The sequence below is a fragment of the Phalacrocorax aristotelis genome, chromosome 25, assembly GCF_949628215.1.
Source record: "Phalacrocorax aristotelis chromosome 25, bGulAri2.1, whole genome shotgun sequence".
Lineage (NCBI taxonomy): Eukaryota > Metazoa > Chordata > Aves > Suliformes > Phalacrocoracidae > Phalacrocorax > Phalacrocorax aristotelis.
Window position 1 is genome coordinate 23,139 of NC_134300.1, and position 27,216 is coordinate 50,354.

Sequence of the window (27,216 nt, forward strand, 5' to 3'; positions counted from 1 at the left end):
CAGCGCAGAGGCAAACCCATGTGGGCTGCCGCACTGGGGCAAGATATTGGTGCCCAGGAAGAGAACCTGGTTGTAAAGGTACGGCATGTGGATGCTCACGTCCCCAAGAGTCGGGCCACTGAAGAGCATCGAAACAACCAGCAGGTAGATCAGGCTGCCAAGATTGAAGTGGCTGAGGTGGATCTGGACTGGCAGCAAAAGGGTGAACTATTTCTAGCTCGGTGGGCCCATGACACCTCAGGCCATCAAGGGAGAGATGCAACATAGAGTGGGCTCGTGATCGAGGGGTGGACTTGACCATGGATGTTATTGCACAGGTTATCCACGAATGTGACACGTGCGCTGCAATCAAGCAAGCGAAGCGGGTAAAGCCTCTGTGGTGTGGGGGACGATGGCTGAAATATAAATATGGGGAGGCCTGGCACATTGACTATATCACACTCCCACAGACCCGCCAAGGCAAGCGCCATGGGCTTACAATGGTAGAAACATTGACTGACTGGCTGGAAACATCTCCTGTCCCCCACGCCACTGCCCGGAACGCTCTCCTGGGTCTGGAAAAACAAGTGCTGTGGCGACATGGCACCCCAGAGAGAACTGAGTCAGACAACGGGACTCATTTCCGAAACAACCTCATAGACACCTGGGCCAAAGAGCGCGGCATTGAGTGGGTGTATCACACCCCCTGTCACGCACCAGCCTCTGGGAAAATGGAGGGGTACAATGGACTGTTAAAAACTACGCTGAGAGCAAGGGGGGGTGGGACATTCAGGCCCTGGGGTGCACATTTGGCAAAAGCCACGTGGTTAGTCAACAGGAGGGGATCTGCCAGGCGAGCTGGCCCTGCCCAGTCAGAAATCCTACATCCTGTGGGAGGGGATGGAGGCCCTGTAGCGCACGCAAAAAGTACGCTGGGCAACACAGTCTGGGTCCTCCCTGCCTCAGGCAAAGGCAAAGCCGTTCGTGGGATTGCTTTTGCTCGAGGACCTGGGCGCACTTGGTGGGTGATGCGGGAGGACGGAGAAGTCCGACGTGTGCCTCAAGGGGGTTTGATTTTGGGCGAAAACAGGCAATGAACTGAATGGGGCAATGCGAACTGCTGTATAATACTGTGTGTCACCTCTGTGTTGTATCCACGATACCAGAGTACGAGCCTCCCAAGCCATGGAAGATAAACTGCGAGACAAGCAAAGTGCAGCAGTGACGGAAGGATGCCTGACTCGGCGTGCAGCAGCCCAGGTATGGGACCTGGGCATGGCGTGAGCGGTGTGGAATAAGGGGAGGCGGCTGTGCTGGTTTTGGCTGAGAAGGGGTTAATTCTCCTCACCGTGGGGGGCGGCTGCCTTTCCGGCTTCCCGCGCTCTGCCGCGGGGGGGTGGGGGTGGGGGGGTGCTGGGAGGGGCGGGGCCGCGGTGGGGGCGGCTGACCCCGACTGGCCAGTGGCATGTTCACTCCATACCACGTGACACCACGACCAGGATATTAAGGGGGGGGGGTGAGGTGGGGTGCGGGGGGCAGTTGCGGCTCGGGAGCGGGGCGGCGGCGGGTCGGCGGTGGGTGAGCGGCTGCGGCGCGTGGGGTTTGTTCCCGCGGTTCGTTCCCCCTCTCCGCCCCCCCCCCCCTTCCCACCCCTTTCCCCCCACCCCGCGGGGCTTTGCGCCTCTCGTTGTTCTCCTTTCCATTGCATTTCTGTTGTTGTTTCTTTTAATTTCATTTATGAAACTGCTCTTATCCCAACGCACGAGCGTTACCCTTCTGATTCCCTCCGCCATCTACCAGTGGGGAGGGGGCGAGCGACTGTGTGGGGCTGAGCTGCCGGCCAAACCACCACAGGCCCTAGAAGTGAAGGTTTGGAATTTAAAACGGAGGCTTTTAGCTTTCAAAGTGGGGTATGGACCCTGAAAGTGAGGGTTGGAGCCTATAGATGAGGCTTTTAGCCTTAAACGAGGGGTTTGGATCCTAAAAGGCACGGTTTTGAAAGAAAAACTGATGGTTAGAGCATGAAAGGACTGGAGTCGCTGCTAAAAGTGAGGGTTTGGGAGCTAAAGAGGAGGGACTGAGCGTTACAAGTGGGGTTTGGATGCTGGAAGTGCGGCTTTGGGTGTTAAAAGTGAGGCTTTGACTTTTAAAAGAGGAATTTGAACCCTGCAAGGGAGGGTTTGGCTGTTACAAATGAGGCTTTGAGCTTTAAAAGAGGGGTTTGGACAATAAAATGGAGGCTTTTGAACTTAAAAATGAGGGTTTGTCCCTAAAAAGGAGGGGTTTGGGTCCTAAAAGTGAGGGTTGGTTTGGGACCAAAAAAGGATGCTTTGAGCCCGAAACGATGATTTAGACCCTAAATGTGAGGCTTTGCAAGATATAAATGAGGTTTTGTCAGTAAAAAAGGCAGGTCTGGACCCTAGCAGTGAGGGTTTGGGACATCTAAATGAGTCTTTTGGATTTAAAAGAGGGGTTTGGGCTCTAAAACTCATGGTTTGCAACAAAAAACTTACGGTTTGAGCAATAATGTAGTCGATTTGATGCTAAAAGTGAGGGTTGGTTTGGCACCTAAAAATGAAGCACTGAGCGCTAAAAGAGGGGGTTTAATGCTCAAGCGGAGGCTTTAGCTGTGTTAAGAGGGCTTTGGGTCCTAAAAGTGAGGGTTTGACCTTTAAAACAGGGGTTTGGAGCCTAAAAGTGAGGTTTATGGTCCTAACTCTGAGGCTTTGCTGTTGAAAGTGAGGTTTTGGGTGCTTTGAAGGGAGGGTTTGGGACCTAAAAATGAGGCTTTGAGCCTTAGAAGAGGGGTTTGACCAATAAAAGGGAGGATTTGGAATGTAAAAATGAGATTTAGTCCATGAAAAGGAGGGGTTTGGACCCTAAAAGTGAAGGTTTGGGACTTCTAAATGAGGCTTTGAGCCTTAAAAGATGGGTTTGAACCCCAAAACTCACAATTTGGAGCAAAAAATGATGGTTTGAGCAGTAAATGATTGGATTTGAATGCTAAAAGTGAGTGCTTGGGACCTCAAAAGGTAGCACTGAGCTTTAAAAGAGGGGTTTGGACCCTTGCAGTGAGGGTTTGGGTGATAAAAATGAGGCTTTGAGCATTAAACAAGGGGTTAGACCCTAAAACCCACAGTTTGGAACGAACAAATGAAGGCTTGAGCTTTACAAGACAGGATTCAATTCTAAAGGTGAGGATTTGGGACATAAAAGGAGGCACTGAGCATTAAAAGAGGGGTTTGGACGCTGGGAGTGTGGCTTTGGGTGTTAAAAATGAGGCTTTGATCTTTAAAACAGGGGTTTGGTCCCTAAAAGTGAGGTTTGCAGTCCTGACTATAAGGCTTTGAGCATTAAAAGAGGGGTTTGGACAATAAAAGGGAGGCTTAGGCTATTAAAAATGAGGGTGTGTGCCTAAAAAGGAGGGATTTGGACCCTAAAAGTGAAGGTTTGGCATATAAAAATGAGGCTTTGTGTGGAAAAGATAGGTTTGGAGCCTCAAAGCGAGGGTTTGGGACCTAAAAATCAGGGTTTGTGCCTTAAAAGTGGGGTTTGGACCCACAAGACAGGGTTCGGCTGTTAAAAAAGGAGGCTTTGTGCCTTAAATGAGGGGTTTCGACCTTGAAAGTGAGGGTTTGGGACTGAAAAATGAGGCTTTGAGTGTTGAAAGGTGGGCTGGGAACATAAAACCCTCCCTTCTAGCATCGAATCCTGTCTATTAATGCTCAAATCATGATTTTTTCCTTCCAAACGGTACGTTTGAGAGTCAAACCCCCTTGTTTAAGGCTCAAAGCCTCATTTTTATGTGCCAGACCCTCACATTCAGGTTTCAAACCCCCCTTTTAACACTCAAAGCCTCATTTCTAGGTTCCAAAGTTTCACTTTTAGCACCCAAACCTGAGCTCACTTTTAGGAGCCAAGACCTCATTTTTTATGTCCAAAGCCCTATTTCCACTGGCAAAGCCTCATTTTTAGATCCCAAACCCTCACGTTCAGGGTCCAAACCCCTCTTTTTATGCTCAAAGCCTCACTTTTACCACCCAAAGCCTCACTTTCAGTGTCTAAACCCGTTTTAAACCTTGCAGCCTCTGCTTATGGGGTCCTGCCGCCCCTCATTTTTTGAGTTCCAAACCCCTCTTTGAATGCTCAAAGCCTCCTCTTAAGGTCCCAGACCCTCACTTTTCAGGGTGCAAACCTGTCATTTTTACTCTCAAAGCCTCTTTTATATCTTGCAAAGCCTCACGTTTTGCTGCCAAACACGTCTTTTAAGGCTCAGAGCCTCAGTTTTCTTTTCTAAACCGCCACTTTCAGGGTCCAAACTGCTCTATTAAGCATTAAAACCTCACTTTTAGGTATCAAGACCTCATTTGTAATGTCCAAAGCCCTATTTTCAACTGCCAACCCTCATTTGTAGATCCCAAACCCTCACTTTCAGGGTCGAAACGCCTCTTTTAAGGCCCAAAGCCTTATTTTAGGTCCCAAAGCCTCATTTTTTTTGTTCCAAACCCCTGTTTTAAGGCTCAAAGCTTCATTTTTAAATCCCAAACCCTCACATTCACGGTCCAAACCTGTCTTTTGGGTTCAAAGCCTCATTTTTACCACTCGAAGCCTCACTTTCACGGTCCAAACCCCTCTTTTAATGCCCAATGCCTACTTTTAAAGTCCCAAAGCCTCACTTGTAGCATCCAAAGCCTCACTTTTAGGTGCCAAAGTCCTCATTTTTTAGATCCAAAGCTCTCTTTTCACCCTCAAAGCCTCATTTTTATATCCCAAACCCTCACTATCACGGTCCAAACCTTTCTTTTAGGTCCCAAAGCCTCAGTTTTAGGTCCCAAACCCTCACTTTTAGGGTCCAAACCTGTTTTTTAGGTCCCAAAGCCTCACTTTCAGGGACCAAACCCCTCTTAATACTCAGTGGCCTCCTTTTTAGGTCCCAAAACATCCCATTTAGCATCAAATCCACTCTATTAATGCTCAAACCGTCATTTTTTCGTTCTAAACCATGCGTTTCAGTCCAAACCCCTTGATTAATCCTCAAAGGCTCATTTTTAACAGCCAAGAGGGGCCCAAAGCCCTTTTTTAATGCTCAGTGCCTCCTTTAAAGCCCCAAGCCCTCACATTTAGGTACTAAAACCTCATTTTTATTATCCAAGCCTCATTTTTATATCCCAAACCTTTACTGTTGGCATCGAATGCGGTCTCTTAATGCTCAGACCGTCATTTTCTCTTTCCACACCGAGTTTTAGAGCCCAAAGCCATCTTTTAACGCACAAAGCCTCATTTAGTGGTCCCAAACCCTCGCTGTTAGGGTCCAAACCTGACGTGAGGCTCTTTGCTCTTGCTGCAAAAGCTATTTCAAATCACAGCTTTGAATAAGAAGCATTCTACTAGGTTTGTTCCAAGTACATTCATCATCCACTTGTTTCTTTCAATATCTGATCATTTCTATTCAAGCCAAGTAAGAACAGGGTCTCTCCCAATGTCAGGCAACACTGGACCTGTCCAGCAAGCGTCAGTCATACTAGAGAGACAGTAAAAAGCTGAGTATTGTAAAACTCCTGCTTGGGCCCTATTGGTGAGAGAACTTTTGAAGGGAAATATTTCTGACCTTCAGGTCAGTCCAAAGCCACAGTCAGTCAGCTATTGCATTTCCTCTGGCTGTGGTTCCACGAATGGATCACACTCAGGTGGAATAAATCTGCTTGAGATGCTTGCAAGCACAGATGCTTACAAACCAAATCATTTCTCTTAGTCTGGCACTGTTTAGCTCATGCAAGGACTTAAATTTACTTGGTTTAGGTGTAAGGACGTCAGCGGCAAGTCCTCTGGAACCGGGGCTGGAAGTTGTATTTTAGCTTTACGTATCTGGAAATCACAACTCCTCCTCCTTTGTCTTGTTCACTAAGTAGCATCTACGTGAAGGGCATGAACAAACGTAGGTGAGCGCACAGAAACGTTCATCGTCCTTTAACTCTGCCGCATTCCGGATTTTTAACATTATTGTATTTGTGTGTATATACCATATATTAGGTATATTGGTTAATTTCATATTTGATAAAAATAGTCCATTTGCTTTCCCCTGCCGTTTAATTTTAATGGTGTTTACTGACTGTGACAGAAATGTGCTTTGTTCACTCAACACACTTTCCCCTGTGCTTTAATATCCTACTTTTTACTAAAGCATATTTTCACATTTTCTTGCCGTGTCAATATTCCAAACACCCATTTTGCACAAAGTATTTCACCAAGTAATTACATTCGGCTGTTCCTTGGCTACTGGCTCTAAAAAAAAATTAAATTTTTGAGGTTAATGGGTTTTCTTTATTACAGCTCAAAATACTTCATTGTCACGCTGTACTAAGTTGCTAGCCTTCCATGTCTCTGTTGGGGGGAAATACACACACGCACCCCCAGCAGTGGGTTGTTGATTGATTTTTGTTCACATCTGCACAAACACATTTCTTATCCCGTGAAGTAGTTCTCTTTATTCCAGAGGAAAACGCCCGTGCCGTTATTCCTCAGAAGGAAACAAACCCATCTGCTTCTCATAATTTGCACTTGTATTTCCAGATTTCCTGGTTATTTAAAAACCTAAGTACTTTGGTATGTGCCACAAGACTTGGATCAACATGCTGTCTTCAGGTTATGCCATGCACGTGCGGTGAGTCTTTTATACAAGCACCAGATCAAATTCACCCCCTGCTGATCGAGTATTTGACAAAATGTTTTTTCGTTAGCGATAACGAAGAGCTGACCTGGTACATCCATCAGTTAACTCACAAAGTGTAAGATCAGCTCAATGAGCGTGACATTTGGAGCTAGCTTAAAAAGAAGGCTGGCAGTCACCTAACGGCTCAGAAATCTTTCAATAATTTTATTGACTTGTTCTTTGCCGCTAAATACTGTAGCTTCATTCTGAAAAGCTACTCTCAACGTTGCCTAAAGGCTGATGCTTTCCTACAGCACTCTCAGGCTAGCTTAACCCCTGAGCTTAAGGAGCAAAGGGATAGGAAACCAAGTCACGCCATCAAGTATCGCTAATAGTCGTGCTGTAACCAAAGTGATGAACTTAATCAACCAGGGATGTTGTTATATTATGGGGACATGGAGTGTACGAATCAGCGTATCTGTCGATCTGTGTTTTAGTCCCTCGGCAATCATTAATGTGACCGAAACAACAGACAATGTGCTGCTGTCAGAAAAGGATGACAAAATGTGGTTTTGTGTAGCGGGCTGAGAAAACCGGCCAGGGCCGCCAAGATTAAGGGCCAAGTAGGTAAGAGGTGATTCCGGCAGGGGGAGATCTGGACCCGGGGAGTTTTAAGGTTGCTGGGAGGTGTGAAGGTCTGCATGTGGGATCAAGTCAGCTCAGTCCTTTACGGTTTTGAACTGCTTTTCATTTGGAGGAAAACTAAAAGCTTATAACACTGGGAAGCCCTTTACAGCAGGAAATCAAAGGGCTATTGAGACACTCCTGCCTGAAGGACTTCAAGGTTTGCAGCTTTCCCTTGGGCAGGATGTTTTGAGGTTTCCCCATTATTAACCTCTGGTGCGGCACACTCCCGTGGGCTGGGGAGCACAGATCCGATTAAGCGCAGACTTGCTGATGCCACGTTGTCACCGCGGTGGCCACCGTAAGAGAGCCCCGGATGTAGTGCTGTGCAGCAGAAGCTACATCCCTGGACTGTGTCTCAGCCGCTTTCTTACTATACAAATATCTGTGTACGTAGCGTAGTGAAGCCTGCGCAACACAAGTGCATTTCTTTGAGGACTGCTGTGCCATAAGCCACATCTTAGCCCCAAAGTTTTCCTTCCCCCTCAAGCGCGGAGCGTGCACTGCCCTTCATGCAGGGATACTCTCACTGCCAATGTGTGTGTTCTCCTTTTCCCCTTTATGACCATTCCCTTCCCGGAGCTTTCTATTTGCTGACGCCCTTAATATCCAGAGGCGTCAGGGATGAAAACCAAAGCCCTGCCGGCAGCTCAGGGAGGGTGAGCGGCTGCCCTTTTCCAAGCAAGCGGCTGAAATACAACACGGTCAGCGGCGCTCTCAGTGTCCAGGCCTGTCACTGTCATGCTCCCAGAGCACCTCCACCTGCCCAGACCCCGCCGGGGGCTCAGCCACCGAGAGCAGCTGTCCTGGGAAGAGACTGGGGGGGCCTCGCAGGCCCTGGGGGTGTTGGCATGGCCCAGGCCCCTCTCTGCCTTCATCCCCTCTCCACATAGAAGTGACATTTGATATCCAACTCTGTGCTCAGGAAGCTGAACTGTAAATCCGACAGCACCCCCTGCACAAACGCTGGGCTAAAACCAGGTCTGAAGGCACCTACGATGCTGAAATGCCATCAGATTCTTTGTTATGCGCTGACTTCTTTTCCTTACCCTCCTGCAGAGCTTATCAGTTTACTGCTTGCCCCTCTTTTGGCTGTTTACCTGGTGAGCTTGTTAAAAAAAGAAAAAAAGGTGCTCTTTCTCTGCAGCCGAGCTGAGTGTCCAGGTGCCCCTTTCCAACATGCTCACAGCTCGGGCTGCCAAGTGCCGTGGGTATGATTTAGATCCCTGGATGTGTGAAGCTTAGTCCTGTGGTGAACGTGGTACTTGTGGTGCGCTTACCCCTAAAGCATCTGCCCCTTGGCTTGAAGGACCAGGAGGTTTCTGTAATATCAAAAGCAGAAAACCCTGTGAGATTGAGCTGAGTAAAGCCTTTAGTAAACTTAGTAGTTAAAATGTGACTCCTTCTGCAAGGCGATACCTCCCATGAAATGCGACGTTTTCAGGCCCCCAGGATTCTTTATGGCTACCCTGCAAGGCTGTTGATGGAAACATTTTTGTATTTTTACTGCTTACATTTGCACCAGAATAAAAATTTGCATGAGGCGAAGAGAGAAGCAATCCATTTTTCTGTCCTAGCCTGCTCCAGCTCCTTCGCTCAATGGCCGAAGAGCAGCTTGAAGCCAGCGCCACATGCTGAGGAATTCAGAGCTGCTGTAACTGCGTTGGTTTCATAGTCAAATTGTAATCTATGGCTCTGCTTCAGCTGCAAAGTGAGGGTCACCTCTCGGTGTCTGATTCCCGTCAGGGATCAGCTCGGGCCTCCTAGGTTTGGATCACAGGATTAGGTTCCGACCGCTCTGGTTTGAATTACTTCTTGCTTGATAATGATGCAGTCACGGCACCCCAGTGCCTTTGTGCTGGAACGGGATCCTCCATGATCCATCTTGCACCAACCCAGAAATGGTTCTGCCTTAGGGGCATAAGCAGGCTTATGGCCGCTGACCCGGCTGGGCTGAGGGCAGGTGTCGAGGGCTAATTCTCCTCTATTAAACTGGGGTAAAGGATGAATAAACCATTCAGTGTCAGAAGTGAGCTTGTGTCACTCAAATGAGCCTGAAGACCATCAGGCCCAAGAACGACACCTCCAACACGCCCCACATTCCTCCCTGGGGAGACTCGTGAGCCTGAACCTTTCTTTGCGTCATTAGCCTACGGTGAAACAAAATTCTCCAGCCCGTGGCAGGGTTCCCTGTCGTCACTGGTGGAACAAACTGCCGCAGCTGGTAGGTAGAGTGAGGAAAGAGGGATTTCAGCTTTCGTGCTCAGTCTTTGGTGCTGCTGCCCCGAGAGTAACTCCAGCAGGGAGCTAGCGGTGGGTTCATTTATTTTAGCTATTGCAACCTGCGCATGCTGTGCGGCCTTCCCCCTTGTTTCCTTCAGCCCACGGAGGCTGCCTTTGGGCCCCCCAGAGCCACCTGAGCAATCGGGTTTATTCCCATTCCTGCTGCTTGTATCCCCTCCGTGCTGGGTCCCACAGGGGTTGTGGACAGACTCACAGAAATCAAGAAACGGAGATCCAGAGGCTGAACTGTGCACTTTTCAGCACACGCTCCTCGCTGCCAGATCAGCCCCCCGTGCACCACTGGGTGTTGCGGTGACCCCCCCCCAGAGGTGTGTGCTGGTTGTTGTGACGCACCTGGAGGGGGGGCCGTGGTTTGGTCGCTACAGGTTCAAAGCCACCCTTGCAGGTCAGCCAGAGCCCTGACTGTCGTGTGCCCGGCTGCCTGGCTGCAGTACGGCCTGCCTGGCTGCAGGCAAGGCTTCCCCCGGGCAAGGAGGAGCTCTGGGCACGTGGAAGCGTCAGCAGGGCAAATAGAAGATCTGTTGATTTTTGAAATGCCCTTTCGTCCTCTGACGCCTGCTCTGATTTACTCATTTCCATTTCTTTCTCCCGTTGCAGAATACTTGAGGAACGAGAGCGCCTTTCTGGGAGAGCTGGTGTTTGGGAGCGCAGACACCATTGAACTTTCCTGTGACAGCCACGGCTCTTCTGTGCCTGTTTTCTGGTTTAAAGACGGTATCGGGATTGCACCTCCCAGCAGAGCTCGTACTGGGCAGAAGCTGTTGAAGATCATCAGTGTGTCATACGATGGCTCGGGGCTGTACAGCTGCAAGGCGAGGCATTCCGGCCAGGTCCTGGGAAACTTTACAGCCAGAGGTACAGGTGCGTGCAGAAATACAGCGCGGTTGGGACTGGTATTTTCCTTTTGTTCTTTAAATTTTGCCCCTCCACACGCTCAGTACAGCTGGTGCTTTGCGGGGTTCATCCGTACTGGGCAGGCCTCTGCCTCCCTGGTGACTGCTGGCAGTGATTAGACCGACAGAACCAACCAGCCGAAGCTTGCTTGCGTGTCCACGGCCAATGTTAAAGCGTGACAGTGAGACTGAGAGAGCCTGAGACACGGTGCTGGTCAGATTAAAGCCCAAACGCCCCCTAACACTCAACTAGAGGCAGTGCTACGTGGGCCTTTGAAGTCTCTTGTGAGTGGGTGAGCTGTGGCTCAGGGAGGTTGAGCGAGTGACTTTTTCTGCTCTATGTGACAAATCAGTGGCAAAATTGCATGTAAAAGCTGGAGGTTCCTGAAAAGTATTTCCCTGTTGTAGGCGATGAATGTCTTCCCTCCATCCTGGTTATCACAAATTGCTAGTTTGTTTTGGGGGCAGCTTCTCTGTAAGCTGTGTCCATCTCAAATATGTGCTTCATCAGAGGCGCTTATTGGGATTCCTACGTTGCAAAGGAGCGCGGTGTCAGCAAAGCACGTGCTGTCGTTTGCTTGGCCATATTGTTCGTGATGAGGCCAGCAGGACAGAACAGCTCCAGGCTGTCCGAGGCTGGATCAGTACCAGAAGCATCTGTTGTCCCCAGGTAGCTAACCACTGCCACTGAGATCATCCCCGTGATCTCAGGCTGCTGCATGGGTAGAAGGATCCACATGGCTGTGAGCAGATGGGAAGCCTCCTGATGGCACAGATTCAAAGCCTGATTTTTCAGAACAAGTAACCCGTTGTGGATCTAAGCTTTTAAATTCTGTCCTTTGCTTTTGTGCTGTTGGCATTTTTCAGGCATCCCCGAACAGTAGGTCCTTGCCTCCAAAAGTTGAGTTCCCTGAAAAAGTAAGGGGCTCTCTCTGAAAACCGAACACAGAGGTGTTTGTGATTGTAAATCCCATCCACTCCATAAAGGGCTTTCTCTTTTGTGTCAGAAAATTTGTGTGAGTGAGGGAATCAAACCAATAATAATAAATGAAAGCTTGTTTCAGCAAGAGATTTGGAGAGAGAGAGTTTTGGAGGAAGAATGGTGACAAGCCTCTGCTGGTGTGGTGGTGTTTTACTGGGGTGGGGGAGAGAATACTTCAGTTGGTCGGAGCGAGTCCCCAAAAGCGTGGGCCTGTTGCGTGTGCTGCCAACGTTTCTGCAGCTGCCCTCGTCGGGCGGCTGTTTGCAAGGAGTGTGTTTGAGCACTGGGGGCTCAGCAGGCGCCGGGCCCTGGCCCTGGACAGCCTGCTCTGGGTGACCCTGCGTGCGCAGGGGCTGGACCAGCTGCCTCCAGGGATTCCGGAAGGCCTTTCTCTCCCTTGTGACTCCGTGACTCTGGAAGTGGTGCTGCGAGGGGCCAGCGCTGTGGGAGCGCTGGGAACGTTGTCTTCCCTGGGCTCTGCCTCCGTCGGGACGGCTGCGTGTGCGCTCTGCCCTGAGACACTCGGCGCCTGCGCCCGTCTGTCCAGGTACGCCAAGCAGCGTGCGACAGAGCACACTTTCAGGAGTGACTTGAGGAGCTTTTGCTAGCTTGGCCGCGTTAGAGAGGGACTGCAGCTCCTGCATGCAAGAGTAGTCGTGTTGGAGAATAACCGTAGGAGTCCTAAGTTCCCAGGGTGAAGGAGAATGGTCATTTTGGCCGCTTGTGCCCAGCCCGCTGTGGGATAGGATCCAGCTGGGAGGCTGGATTCTGGTTTACTCCTGAGCATGGAGTAAGCCTGTGGCGATTTACACTAATCTGACTGCTGACAGAAATAGGAATGTGGTTGTAGTCGGTGTTTTCAAAGAGAGCAGAAACGCAGTTAGTGTTGGACATGTCTCTTAAAGGAGAGGCTTCACGCCTTTAACCGGTCTCTCTCTCCTTTCCCACTGCTTTGATTTCCCAGTCATCCTTGGTTTAACTTAGCAGAACGATGCAAGTACAACATCCTGGTAACCAGATCAGTATATATATTGCTCATAATTTATTATAGGTTTTACCTCCCTGGTTCCATATTGCCAAGCAAGTGCATAGAAAAAAAAATGTTTCAAATGCCCGTTGGCTCACTCGGGGAACCTGGGCGCGCCTGATGCGCTGGCAGTTTCACATGCTTTTGTACGCTGTTAATAACGGCAGCATGACTAGCTTTAAAGTCACCTGAAGGGTCCAGATGTCGGAGGGGTCCTTACCTGATGGTTCTTGCAAGTGGCACTGGTCGGAGAAGCACATCTGATGTGCGCTGTAGGCAGGACTGCTCTGTGTCAGGGTGTGAGCTTTCCACCAGGGACGAAGGATTTCTGGCTTGGTGGGGAGTTTGGGGCGGTGAGTGGTTTGCTTTTAAACTCCCGTCTCCCCAGTTAGTTTAAATCCTTAAAGCGTGACTTCCAGTTTGGCCACACAAAGGTCTGTGCTCTTGGCCTGTCGCGGGAGGCAGCGGCAAAGGCAGGGTGACTCGGGGCGGCTCACGGCTCACGGCAGGTGAGGAGGTTTCCTGACTGCTCTTAGCTGCCCTGCTGCAAGAGGCTTGCTCACTCTTTTTCTTAAAACTACCTTGCTACTAGTAGAACATATTCTATGAGTGATCATGAAGCACTTCCATCAAAACGTTGCCCTGCGCCTAGTGCGGGACCCTGACGGCCGCGTCCCGTGTGTCACGCGCTCGTGCTTTTCATGCTGGCAGAAGGTACTGGAACATGTTCTCAAAGAGTTCCCGTGCCTGGGACTGGAAGTGCAGCCGGTTCCACTGCCCGGCCTTCAGAGCATAACCTTTCTCCACAGCAGGCCCGTCTGTGTAACTTGTATTTCCTTGTCAGCGCTGCCCTTGAATGCCCTTGTGTTGCTCCCCGAGCCCGGGCTTCAGAGCGAGCTGTGACCTCCTGTGCTGGGAGGGACACAGGTTCCCAGTGCGCGCTGGCAGGAGCGATCGTAGCCCTTTGCTTGCAGGAGAACACGTACGGCACAGACACCGCAACACGCCGTGTGAGCCCGTGTAAGCGCTGGCTGTACTGCTCCGTAGCACGGGGTAAGGGCTCGCGCTGACGCCTGCCTTGGCCAGCAGGTGGGACACCCAGGCACAGCGAGCTGCATTTCATGTCTCCCTTTTGAGACGCCGTGAAGAAAGCAGTGCCATTTGAACGGGGTGATTAAATCTGCCTTGCCTTCGGGAGGCGTTTTCAGGAACCATTTCAGAACCTGCAAAACACAGTTACTTGAAGGAGTTTGTCTTTCCACGTGTTGGGAATAGAGAAAGATTGATAAGACCTGAAGAGAAACCAGAGTGTATCTCTTATTAAGGCGCCTGTTTAACCTTGTAAATCACTTCAGCTTTTCAGTTTTTCCACAAGAAAATCTCTCTTGATGTACGGAACCATGAACTCTTTGTGGAGCACCTCCAGAAGTGTGGGAAGTGTCTGAAAGGCCTAGAAATGTTTGTGAAATCCTGCAGAGGTGTGATAAGGGCAGGCAATAGGAAGGAAAGGACTGGAATGAGGACTATGAGGCTTTAATAGTAGAAAAAAAAATCTGTGCTGTGTTATGTTTCCATCATAAGCGTATGGAAAACTGCTGTGTAACTGATGAGCTATGAAAGTCTGTGTTGCTTGCAACGTGAAAATATCAAGAGTACATTTTGTGGAAGAGTTTAGAGAATGAAGGTCCTTACGAATGTTGTTCAAAATACACATGCCAAAAGTGAACAAGACACAAACGATGCATGAAATCTACTAGAAGTCAATGGAAAATTAAGAATAAAGTATGAAATCAAGGAAAGGGACAAATGGAAACTTCTCCCTATTACTGAGAAGCTTTTGAAAAGATGATTTTTCTCAGATCACATCGTACTAACCTGTGTGAGTAGACTTGACTTCAGCGTCCTGGGCTTTTTTCCCTGTTATTTATCCTGTCAATACCCCTGCGTCCCTTTTTGTTGGTGACCTCGCAGGCATCAGAAAGGCAAAGGATTCTCCCTTTGCTCTGCTGTGAGATCCAAAGCTACCCTGAGCGCTGTTTTGGTCAGGAAAAGAGCTGCAGGAGGTGGACGGGAGATTGTTCACGGCAAAGTGATGAAACTTCTGTCAATCTCAGAAATGTCTCTGGCTGTCAGGAGTCTCTTTTTGCATTTTTGTCTTTATTTAGAGTGAAGAATGCGAGACCTCACGGCTCAGGTAACGAGCAGCCTACTGCAGTTTCCCGAGGTGACCATTCAGGCTCTTGGGGAAGATGAGACCAGCCGAGGGTCTGTGTTGCGCGGGCAGTTCTGCAGAGGTGAGCCTTTTCCTTGCAACTGGGTCTTGCTGTGAAGTTGTTACTGCCTGGAGGTGACCTGAGGCACGGGGTCACAGCATCAGCTGTGTCAGGTTGGTGCTGCTCAGGTGCCTCAGGTTTTGAGAGAACAGAAAGGGTGAGCTATGAAAAAACTAGGAAAATGCTAATATCACAACATTAGTGTAGTTAAACTTTGAAATGACAACAGCCTGCGCCAATCTTGAGCTGTTAAAATAACAGGCGCAAGTCAGTGACCCCTCCTCAATTTCTGATTGAATGAAGGGCAGTTTTCAAAAAAGTCCGAGTGTTGTTTTGGGCCGTATTTATTGGTGCCATCATAACATCGCCTGCAGAAAGAGTTCCCCCGCAGTGTTACAGCAGCAAACGGCCCTGCTTTTTTGTTGCTAGCCTGAATACAAACAGAAGGAAGAGGAAAGCCCTGTTAGGCGCTGCAGCCGGGTTTGCAGAGTATTTAGTAGGATGCAGAGGAGTGTCCTGTGAGAGGTGCTGAGAGTGGCTGAGCAGATGAGGTAGCTGACTTTGTAGGTGATGGGAAGGTAGCGCCGGGTGCCTGCCTGGGTGTCCGGGCATCTGCTGAGACCACGTAGAATCCCTCTGTGTGACTGTAAGTGCAGTAACTGAGTTAATACTCCCTTTGTGTTGGAAGTAGTTCAGTGAAACTAAATGTGCTAAATTCTCTCTGTGATCAGCGTGTGTGAAAGTTGAAATTGGCTCCCGCAGTGCCCATTTTAAGGTAACTCCTTGTTGAAGTCCAAATCCCTGCCCAAAGTAGGCTTGTGTCAAGCAAAGTTAGTAAAGTAGAAAAGAATTGGCTGAGATTTGCTCTGTTTGAAGTACGCTTTAGGAGTTGTATTCCCGTAGGTGTTCAGATGGTTTCTAGCAAACCCAAGCTGAATATGGTATAAAGACGAGAGATCAACATATTGTAATCTTTATCCCAAACAAGCAGAACTCTTCAGTGCAGGAATGACAAGCACAAATGCAAAATCATAAGGTGGTTCATTTGAAGATGTATTGCTTGAGGGTTCAGTGGGTGATTTTCAATGACTGACCAGAATTCGGTAAGTCTGTCTCCCTCTGTGAGGCACCTCTGTTGAAGCAAAGGGGCAGTGACTGTGATTTTCCAGTTGTTTTCAATCGTCTCTTGGGAGTTGGCTTTAGCCAGCTTTCCCTGCTCTTCCAGGGAGAGGTGGCCTGGCCTGGCTGGCGTGTGGCCCTCAGCTGGAGGTCGTGAGCGCTGTGACGGGGGAGCGGCTCTCTGCACACCGTTTCAGTGGAGCCCGTGAGCAGCCGCCTCCCACCATCCGCGTGGTGAAGGAGGTCTCCTGGCAGACGGGAACGGGGCTGCTGGTTGGCTTGAGAGAAGCAGAGGGAAGTGTCCTCTGCCTGTATGACCCGGGGACATCGAGCGTGGTTACAGCAGTTGTTCTGCCAGGAAGGGTAGGTGCTTTTTAATGGGGGAAACGCTGTCAGGTGCTGCATAACGCTGTTTCAGGAGCAGCTTTGGAGCGTCTCTTTGTTAGGAAGTCTATTTTCTCTATTGCGTCACCACACTGTCGCTGCAGGGTGTCCAGTCGAGAGCACCTTGGTGTGAAATGGTGGGGTTAATGGTACCATTACCCTGTGAGTTTGCTGAGAGTAAAACAAGTTTTCTGGTGTTACGTTAGAGCACGTAGTTACCTAATTCTCCACTTTGACTAGAAGGCCTTGAAAAGTACCTTTTGTTGGCCAGAGTGAAAAAGAACCTCTCCCCACCCCCCACCCCCCCCTTTAAAGTGCCTGTAACATACATGTCCTGAATGGTTCGTTTCTGTCATAAATACTGTCTTGAAAGTATCTGAGACTTCCGTGGCTGTGCTGTAAATGACTTAGGCACATTCCCACGAGTGTGGGACCAGCAAGCAGGTGACTTTAGAGCAAAACACATTTTTCTGTTGGCTTAGGATGGGAAACACAACCTTCACTGAGTTCTCTGGAAGGTTGACTTTCAGCCTGAAGCCCTTGAATCTCTGCTTATTGCATACGGTGCTCATGCAGGTGGGAGACTCTGGTGTGATGTTACTAATTGTCCCCGTCTTGTCTAACCCGTAAACTCAAATGATGGCCTCTCCCCTCGGCTCCTCATCTGAGTGTAGGCAAGAGTCACCTTAAGTTAATGGAACATCGAGATTCACTCTATTTTTACCACCTTAGAATCTGCAACAGATCAATACTTAGGTATTACTCGGCTTTCCAGCGTGTGATTTGGTTTGACTCGCTGGGATCCCGGCGGGGTTTTGTTTGTCTGTAGTGCTACGGGGTGATTGCTGGCCGTGAGCGTTTGTGTGGTGGTGATTTCTAACGAGCTGAGCTGGGTTAGTGCTCCGCTGTGTGAGTTTGCCCCTCATCCTGATAAATCTCAGCGTTTGAGATGGAAAGGCAAGCTGTGCGCTGACATGAGCGTATCATCCATGAGTACATGATGTTTGTGCTGGGAATGGGAAAAGGAAAGGTAGAGAAGGATCGTGTCACATCTTGAATCTGTGTCTACAGAAGTGATTTGCAATCAAATGTAGTCGTAACTCTCCGTTGTCTGAGGGAGTTTTTCTACAGCACCGAAAAGCGGTTCACTGTTGAAGGGGTGAATATGAAGAAGCCTTGGTGGGGAAAGTTGGCTGTTGTGTCATAAAGGTTATGAACTTTGGAATAAAGCCTAGGCTTCTCTGAATTTTGGCTCTTGTGCCCTGGTGAGTGCTCTGGAGTACAAGCATGCTTGGTCTGTTGCTTTCATTTCGCTCCCCACTTGTTGCTGTTGTGAGAGGAGTGAGACCAGCATGGACAGGGCACAGGTATTGCTCGCGGGGCTGTGAACTTCCCAGCTGAGAGTGGGAGTCAGGGTCAGCAAAACCAGGTAGATAAATCTGGCACGTGGCCACCGCCCCTATGTTTTGAGTTTCTTTGGTAACTCCTCCTTCCACATTTATACATTACCTGGTCGGGGTTTTTAATCTGCCGGAATGTTTCTCTGATTTTCACACTTGTGCTGGTTTTGGCTGAGAAGGGGTTAATTCTCCTCACTGTGGGGGTCGGCTACCTTTCCAGCTTCCCGCGCTCTGCCGCGTGGCGTGGCAGGGGGGGCTGGGAGGGGCAGGGCCATGGTGGGGGCGGCTGACCCCGACTGGCCAATGGCAGGTTCATTCCATACCATGTGACACCATGACCAGTATATTGAGGGGGGGCAGTGGCAGCGCGGGGGCGGCGCGGCGTCGGGTCGGCGGGCGGCGAGCGGCTGCGGCGCGTGCGGTTTGTTCCGGCGGTTCGTTCCCCCTCTCCCCTCCCTTCCCCCCTCCCCCGGGGCTTTGCGCCTCTCGTTGTTCTCCTTTACATTGCATTTCTACTGTTGTTTCTTTTAATTTTCATTATTAAACTGTTCTTATCCCAACCCACGAGCGTTACCCTTCTGATTCTCTCCCCCATCTACCGGTGGGGGAGTGAGCGAGCGACTGTGTGGGGCTGAGCTGCCGCTAAACCACGACAGTCTTTTTGGCGCCCAACGTGGGGCTCGAGGGTTGGAGATAACAACAGCTGCTGGTCCCAGCACCATGTTGTCCTTTTTGCAGTGGGTGTTAAAAATCGGTGTTGGTTGTTTGAGTCTGCTGTGTTCTGCTGTGATTAGTAATGTTTTGCCTACGAGATTTGTTATACAAACACTCGTTTTCAGCTTTATCTGGTATTTGGGGTTTTTGCTGAAACCGTTACTGTACTTCGGATACCACCTTGTTGAGGCAATTAGCAATTATACCTCCTCCTCTGAGAGATTTTATATGGAGGAAATACAGAATAATACCTTTGCAACTTTGTTCTATGATGTCTGTGCCTTTGTTACAACAACGTTTTTGTATCTTGAACATCCTTGGGTGGTTAAGGTGCAGTCATTGTTAGTTTTTGGGCATGTTGTTTTGGTTTTGACTAAGCAACTTAAGAATATCACCCAGAAATCTGCCCCGAGGCTTGATAGTTACGAGTGGCAGGGCATGTGGGATAGCATGGGCAAATACCTAGGGCAGTGGGCACCCCCAGTGTTTTGGAGTTTCACCCCCGAGCAAGTGCAGAATCCTAAAAAACTAGTAGAATATTTGGAGAAAGTATGTTGTTACGCTGGGAACTCCAGAGAGACACAGATAACTGCAACGTGCTGGGGTCTGGCCCATGCATACCGAGCCCTGCTCAACAGTATTCAGTGCCCCCAGGGGGAAGAGAATGTCTCTGGATTGAAATGTAAAGTGACTGGCACTGTAGACAATCCAGCCCTGACAACAGGCACTGCAGCCACTCAAACCCCCACAACAAGTACCGGAGCTGGCTCAGAAAATAAACCCGTACCAGTATCAGTTGCCCCCATACATAAGACGAAATATTGGAAGCGGACATCAACTCGTTTAGAACGGGATGATGAAGAACCAGGGCCATCGCGGGGAGAGGAGGGAGAAGTAATAAATGAAATAGAGACCACCCGATCCCTGTCCTTAAGCGAGTTGCGAGATATGCGAAAAGATTATAGCCGTCGTTCAGGTGAGCACATTGCCACCTGGCTGCTCCGATGCTGGGATAATGGGGCCAGTAGCCTGGAACTAGAGGGAAAAGAAGCCAAACAATTGGGATCCCTTTCTGGGGAAGGGGGCGTTGACAAAGCAATTGGAAAAAAACCACAAGCCCTCAGCCTCTGGAGGCGACTCCTGTCTGGAGTGAAGGAAAGGTATCCCTTTAAAGAAGATGTTACATATCGCCCAGGAAAATGGACAACTATGGAGAAAGGCATCCAGTATCTCAGGGAATTAGCTGTGTTTGAGGTGATTTATGGTGACCTGGATGATCAACGGTCATCCAAAGATCCAGATGAAGCCGAGTGCACACGACCCATGTGGCGGAAGTTTGTACGGAGCGCACCATCTTCGCATGCAAACTCATTGGCAGTGATGTCCTGGAAAGATGACGAGACACCAACGGTGGCAGAGGTGATAGATAGACTCCGGGATTATGACACAAATATCTCTTCCTCGCTTGTCTCTGCTGTGGAGAAACTATCCCAAGAGGTCCAGCAACTCAAAGAAGATCTGTCCTACTCCCCACCTCGACAGAGCAGTGTCTCAGCTGTTAGGAATAAGCGTCCTTTGGCTCAAAGAAGGGGATACACACCACGGGCCACCCTATGGTTCTACCTGCGTGACCACGGAGAGGACATGATGAGGTGGGATGGCAAGCCTACTTCGACCCTACAGGCACGAGTACATGAACTGCAAGGAAGAACAGTCACTGAGGGAGGCTCTTCCAGGAAAGCTGCTGCTCCAGTTTCCAGCGAGCAAGTCCCCAGACAGAGGAGTAGAAGCGCAGATTTTATTTCTAAGTGTAATAGAGGGACTCCTGATTCACATTTACAGGAAGTGAGTTGTGACTGCCATGATCAGGACTAGAGGGGCCCTGCCTCCAGCCGGGTGGAGGAAAGGGATAACCGGGCTTACTGGACTGTGTGGATCCGATGGCCTGGCACGTCCGACCCACAGGAGTATAAAGCTTTAGTGGACACCGGCGCACAGTGCACCTTAATGCCATCAAACTATATAGGGGCAGAACCCATCAGCATTGCTGGAGTGACAGGGGGATCTCAAGAGCTAACTGTATTGGAGGCCGAAGTGAGCCTAACTGGCAATGAGTGGCAGAAGCACCCCATTGTGACTGGCCCAGAGGCTCCGTGCATCCTTGGTATAGACTACCTCAGGAGAGGGTATTTCAAGGACCCAAAAGGTTACAAGTGGGCTTTTGGTGTAGCTGCCTTGGAGACGGAGGAAACTGAACAGCTGTCTACCTTGCCCGGTCTCTCAAAGGACCCTTCTGTGGTGGGGTTGCTGAAGGTCAAAGAACAACAGGTGCCAATCGCCACCACAACAGTGCACCGGCGGCAATATCGCACCAACAGAGACTCTCTGATCCCCATCCATAAACTCATTCACCAACTGAGGAGCCAAGGAGTCATCAGTAAGACCCACTCACCCTTTAACAGTCCCATATGGCCAGTCCGGAAGTCTAATGGAGAGTGGAGACTAACAGTAGACTATCGTGGCCTGAATGAAGTCACTCCACCGTTGAGTGCTGCTGTGCCAGACATGCTAGAACTTCAATACGAACTGGAGTCAAAGGCGGCCAAGTGGTATGCCACAATTGATATTGCTAATGCATTCTTCTCAATCCCTCTGGCAGCAGAGTGCAGGCCACAGTTTGCTTTCACATGGAGGGGCGTCCAGTACACCTGGAATCGACTGCCCCAGGGGTGGAAACACAGTCCTACCATTTGCCATGGACTGATTCAGACTGTACTGGAACAGGGAGAAGCTCCAGAACACCTTCAATACATTGATGACATCATTGTGTGGGGCAGCACAGCAGAAGAAGTTTTTGAGAAAGGTGAGAAAATAGTCCAAATCCTTCTGAAAGCTGGTTTTGCCATAAAACAAAGTAAGGTGAAGGGACCTGCACGAGAAATCCAGTTCTTAGGAATTAAATGGCAAGACGGTCGTCGTCAGATTCCAATGGATGTGATCAACAAAATAGCAGCCATGTCTCCACCAACTAGCAAAAAGGAAACACAAGCTTTCTTGGGCGTTGTGGGTTTTTGGAGAATGCATATTCCAAATTACAGTCTGATCGTGAGCCCTCTCTATCAAGTGACCCGGAAAAAGAATGATTTCAAATGGGGCCCTGAGCAACGACAAGCCTTTGAACAGATTAAACGAGAAATAGTCCATGCAGTAGCTCTTGGGCCAGTCCGGGCAGGACAAGATGTAAAAAATGTGCTCTACACTGCAGCCGGGGAGAATGGCCCTACCTGGAGTCTCTGGCAGAGAGCACCTGGGGAGACCCGGGGTCGACCCCTAGGGTTTTGGAGTCGGGGATACAGAGGGTCTGAAGCCCGCTATACTCCAACTGAAAAAGAGATATTGGCAGCATATGAAGGGGTTCGAGCTGCTTCAGAAGTGGTTGGTACTGAAGCACAGTTGCTCCTGGCACCCCGACTGCCAGTGCTGGGCTGGATGTTCAAAGGAAACATCCCCTCTACACACCATGCAACTGATGCTACGTGGAGTAAATGGGTTGCACTGATCACCCAGCGGGCTCGAGTAGGAAACCCCAGTCGCCCAGGAATCTTGGAAGTGATTATGGACTGGCCAGAAGGCAAAGATTTTGGATTATCACCAGAGGAGGAGGTGACACGTGCTGAAGAAGCCCCACTGTATAACAAACTGCCAGAAGATGAGAAGCAATATGCCCTGTTCACTGATGGGTCCTGTCGCCTTGTGGGAAAGCACCGGAGATGGAAGGCTGCTGTATGGAGTCCTACACGACAAGTAGCAGAAACTGCTGAAGGAGAAGGTGAATCGAGCCAGTTTGCAGAGGTAAAGGCCATCCAGCTGGCCTTAGACATCGCTGAACGGGAAAAGTGGCCAGTGCTCTATCTCTATACTGACTCCTGGATGGTGGCAAATGCCTTGTGGGGCTGGCTGCAGCAATGGAAGCAAAGCAACTGGCAGCGCAGAGGCAAACCCATCTGGGCTGCCACATTGTGGCAAGATATTGCTGCCCGGGTAGAGAAACTGGTTGTAAAGGTACGGCATGTGGATGCTCACGTCCCCAAGAGTCGGGCCACTGAAGAACATCGAAACAACCAGCAGGTAGATCGGGCTGCCAAGATTGAAGTGGCTGAGGTGGATCTGGACTGGCAGCATAAGGGTGAACTATTTCTAGCTCGGTGGGCCCATGACACCTCAGGCCATCAAGGGAGAGATGCAACATACAGGTGGGCTCGTGATCGAGGGGTGGACTTGACCATGGATATTATTGCACAGGTTATCCACGAATGTGACACATGCGCTGCAATCAAGCAAGCGAAGCGGGTAAAGCCTCTGTGGTATGGGGGACGATGGCTGAAATATAAATATGGGGAGGCCTGGCAAATTGACTATATCACACTCCCACAGACCCGCCAAGGCAAGCGCCATGTGCTTACAATGGTAGAAACAACGACTGGCTGGCTGGAAACATATCCTGTCCCCCACGCCACTGCCCGGAACACTATCCTGGGTCTTGAGAAACAAGTCCTGTGGCGACATGGCACCCCAGAGAGGATTGAGTCAGACAATGGGACTCATTTCCGAAATAGCCTCATAGACACCTGGGCCAAAGAGCACGGCATTGAGTGGGTGTATCACATCCCCTATCACGCACCAGCCTCTGGGAAAATTGAAAGGTACAATGGACTGTTAAAAACCACACTGAGAGCAATGGGGGGTGGGACATTCAAGCACTGGGATACACATTTAGCAAAAGCCACGTGGTTAGTCAACACGAGGGGATCTGCCAACCGAGCTGGCCCTGCCCAGTCAGAAATCCTACATACTGTGGAAGGGGATAGAGTCCCTGTAGTGCACACAAAAAGTATGCTGGGCAAAACAGTCTGGGTTCTTCCTGCCTCTGGCAAAGGCAAACCCATTCGTGGGATTGTTTTTGCTCGAGGACCTGGGTGCACTTGGTGGGTGATGCGGGAGGATGGAGAAATCCGATGTGTGCCTCAAGGGGATTTGATTTTGGGTGAAAACAGTCAATGAACTGAATGGCACAATGTGAACTGCTATATAATATTGTGTGTCACCTCTGTGTTGTATCAATGATATCAGAGTACGAGCCTCCCAACCCATGGAAGATCAACTATGAAACAAGCCGTGCAGCAGTGATGGAACGATGACTGACTCGGTATGCAGCAACCCAACGCCACACACCATCTCTCCCACCCGGAAAGACTGATACAACAGATGGAGCCCAGAGTCATGGACTGCGTGAACTCAATGGACATTTTAATGGACATTTTACAGGGAAGATCCATGAACTAAGGGAATGATGTCTGTGTATTATGTTAAAGGATGGGAAGGGGAGGGGTGGTGGTTGGTACGGTTGTATTGCATCATATGGGACCTGGGCATGGTGTAAGTGGTATGGAATAAGGGGTGGAGAATGTGCTGGTTTTGGCTGAGAAGGGGTTAATTCTCCTCACTGTGGGGGTCGGCTACCTTTCCAGCTTCCCGCGCTCTGCCGCGTGGCGTGGCAGGGGGGGCTGGGAGGGGCAGGGCCATGGTGGGGGCGGCTGACCCCGACTGGCCAATGGCAGGTTCATTCCATACCATGTGACACCATGACCAGTATATTGAGGGGGGGCAGTGGCAGCGCGGGGGCGGCGCGGCGTCGGGTCGGCGGGCGGCGAGCGGCTGCGGCGCGTGCGGTTTGTTCCGGCGGTTCGTTCCCCCTCTCCCCTCCCTTCCCCCCCTCCCCCGGGGCTTTGCGCCTCTCGTTGTTCTCCTTTACATTGCATTTCTACTGTTGTTTCTTTTAATTTTCATTATTAAACTGTTCTTATCCCAACCCACGAGCGTTACCCTTCTGATTCTCTCCCCCATCTACCGGTGGGGGAGTGAGCGAGCGACTGTGTGGGGCTGAGCTGCCGCTAAACCACGACAACACTGATTCTTTTAAAAAGTGAGATGCGGATCTGGTCTGAACATCACTCTCTGCAGTTTTTGTCACAACTGTTTTAAGGCTTTAATGGGCGCCTTAATTTCAGGACTGTTTTCCTTGTGGGTGTATCTTCTGTGGGCAACTAAGTTGTACAGGTTAACACTGACAGAGAGTGACTCTGGTGCAAGGTGTGGAGCCATTGGTGCCTTAATCCAGGGTATTTAGAGTGACTGTCCGACTGCCTTTTAGTGTAAGAGTAGGTGTGTGGTCATGCAGAGAGTAAACGAGTGAGATTAAAAAAACAAACTCACAAGCTTAGCAGGAATTGGCAGGGGCATTTAGTTTTGGCTTTGGTTGGCTATTTTTTTGTGGGAGCATCTCCAGATCTCCAGTTGCCCTCTGGATACGCAGGGGACGCGCAGCAGGAAACGGAAACTGATACTGGAGTATTATTTGAATCGGCTTCTTGTAAAAGCAGCTCTGAATTGAAAACATTAGTGATATTAAATTGGTTTATACCGGTTGCATGTTTCAGAGCTATGGAATGGTATTTTCCCCACTCTTCCTGGTTTGCACGAGGCAGAAGGGCAGCATTCAGAGTGAGGGAGCTGAGACAGGCTTTCTGCGTTCATTCCCAGAAGGAGTTGGCAGCAGCCTAGGAGAATATGCAAAGCCAGTGCCGAGCGCCGTGGGAAAATAGGCAGCTTCAGGAGCCTCTACAGGGAAAATGGAAGTGTTGAAACTGGGAGCCTGTGTGCAAAAGTGGAACAGATTGATTTGGAGCCAGTTGTACCACCACAACAAGAGATCTTAAAAGAAAAAGAAGTTAACAGCAACACTGGAACTATGGCTAATTCTGCAGCACGATATGTGCAGTGTTTCCGCTTTCCTCCTAAGAGTCCTCAAGACTTGGAGCAGCAAGAATTCGCATAATCAAAACGCTTTTGGCAGTGCTTAGAGTAGCAGAGAAGATGGGAAATTGAATTAGATTCGCAGGAAATCTGAAATGTTATAACGTTGTCTCGATTCCTGGGGGCACTTGTAAGGTTAGAATCCATGTAGCCAAGAGGAGAGGTAAATTCTGTAGCAGGTTGCCTGGCAAGGCAGGCACAGCAAGTGCTCGATATGGGAGAGGAGGAAACCTTGGTGCTCAGGGGTTGGGTTATTTTTGCCCACCTCTGGGGGGGAAAAAACAATGTGTAAAGAAAAGGATACCTTGCGATGCTCACTCCTCTGTGTTCCTGTGGTGTGAGACGTTGCTGTTGATGTAAAGCTCCCTGTTGTCGCTGTGGTGCATTTTGCAAGGAGGCCAAAGGGCAGCCTGTGCTCTGCTGTTGTGGAGCCTTAGTGCAGGAGCCTTCACGTGCTGGTGTCTCTGCTGGAGCAGTCAGGGCTGTCCCGGGAGGGGCTGCAGGTGCTGAAAGGTCTGTCTTCATGAGGGCCTTGTACTAAAGCTGCTGGCAGGCGGCTCCGCGTGTTACAGAGCAGCGTGCGCTTCTCCTCAGCCGGAGTTGGCTTTTGTCGACCAAGCTGCTGGGCTTTTTGCCGTTGTTTAGGCCGGCTTTTTAAGTCTGAGTTCACATGCACGGAGGTGCTGGTGTGCGTTTAAAACTCTTCTGCTTTCCCTGGTTGCCCTTTTGATTCTGCCCGAGGACTGGTGTAAATGTTACTAAGCTATTCTGTCCCTTCCCCACTTTGTCCAAATACTCCCTTCCCAGGGCACTGGGGTGTCTCCCACGCAACTTGGCCGCTGCCGCGTCTCACTTAGAGCCGTGATTTGCCGCGACAGCTGTTTGGCAAAGAAGGCGTAGGCTGTATCCCAGGGCTGCTGGGCTGGGAGCAGTGGGAGGGCGAGAGTGAGTTTGGTCTTTCGTCCTTAGGTCCCTTAAATGTGGTAAAGTTTCTTGCATATGAGTGATTTTCTATGTTTTCTTTGAGTTAATGGTTTCTAAGTAGGAAATGGAAATTGGTAAGCTGTAATGGTAGAATGCGCCATTGCAGTTGGAGTGAACTCAGTGAAATAACTGTAGGAAATCCAGTAAATGCAAGGCAGTAATGGATTTCTGCACAGGGCTTTTTTTTCTGTGTTTTTTTTGTTTGTTTTTTTCTTGATGTAATGGTAAACAATGCTGTGTTTTTAAGTCTTACAATCCTGTGTTTACTTTCTTGTTTGTGATGGGCTAATTCTGGCTTCACGTTTGAGTGATTTCTCTTTCGCTTGTCAAACAGGTTAAATACTAACTTGTAGGTTTCCTGTAGGTAACTGCTATAGAGCCCAGAACTAGTCCCGGAGGTGGCAGCGTGAGCCCTCAGCACCTACCCCAGGCTCTGTGGTGGCTCGCTGGAGCGGCAGCGGTGGCAAAAGATGTTGGTCATCTACTTGTGGTGGAGCTCTGTTTGGGTGATCCATCCTGCAGCCAGAGGGAAAATGAGCCATCGGGTAAGCGGCAGTTTCTAAACTTGAATTGAAAAGGAAGAAAACTTGTGTCTTTTGAATCAACAACACGCATCCCACTTGGAAGCTACTGGTGCGCAGACGTTTCTGACTGCTGATTACAGCTGGCGGTTTGACACCGTCTGGTCCTGAATGGATTAAAATGGGAGCGGCCTCGTACTCCTCCTAATGTCACAGACGCCCCCTCCCACCAGGGTCCCTGTGTCACTGTGACTCTCGCCAGTGAGGGGTAGGAATTTGAGCCTCCGAGTCGGTGCAGCTGCCGGATAGGAAGGTGTGTCGGACGTGCCCTCTGTCTTGGGAACGTTCTTCTGCTTCTGTTCATTGGCTTGGGGCAAAGTTTAGGCTTGTTTTTTGAAGTAAATATGCCTTATCAAAATCGCTGCGTTTG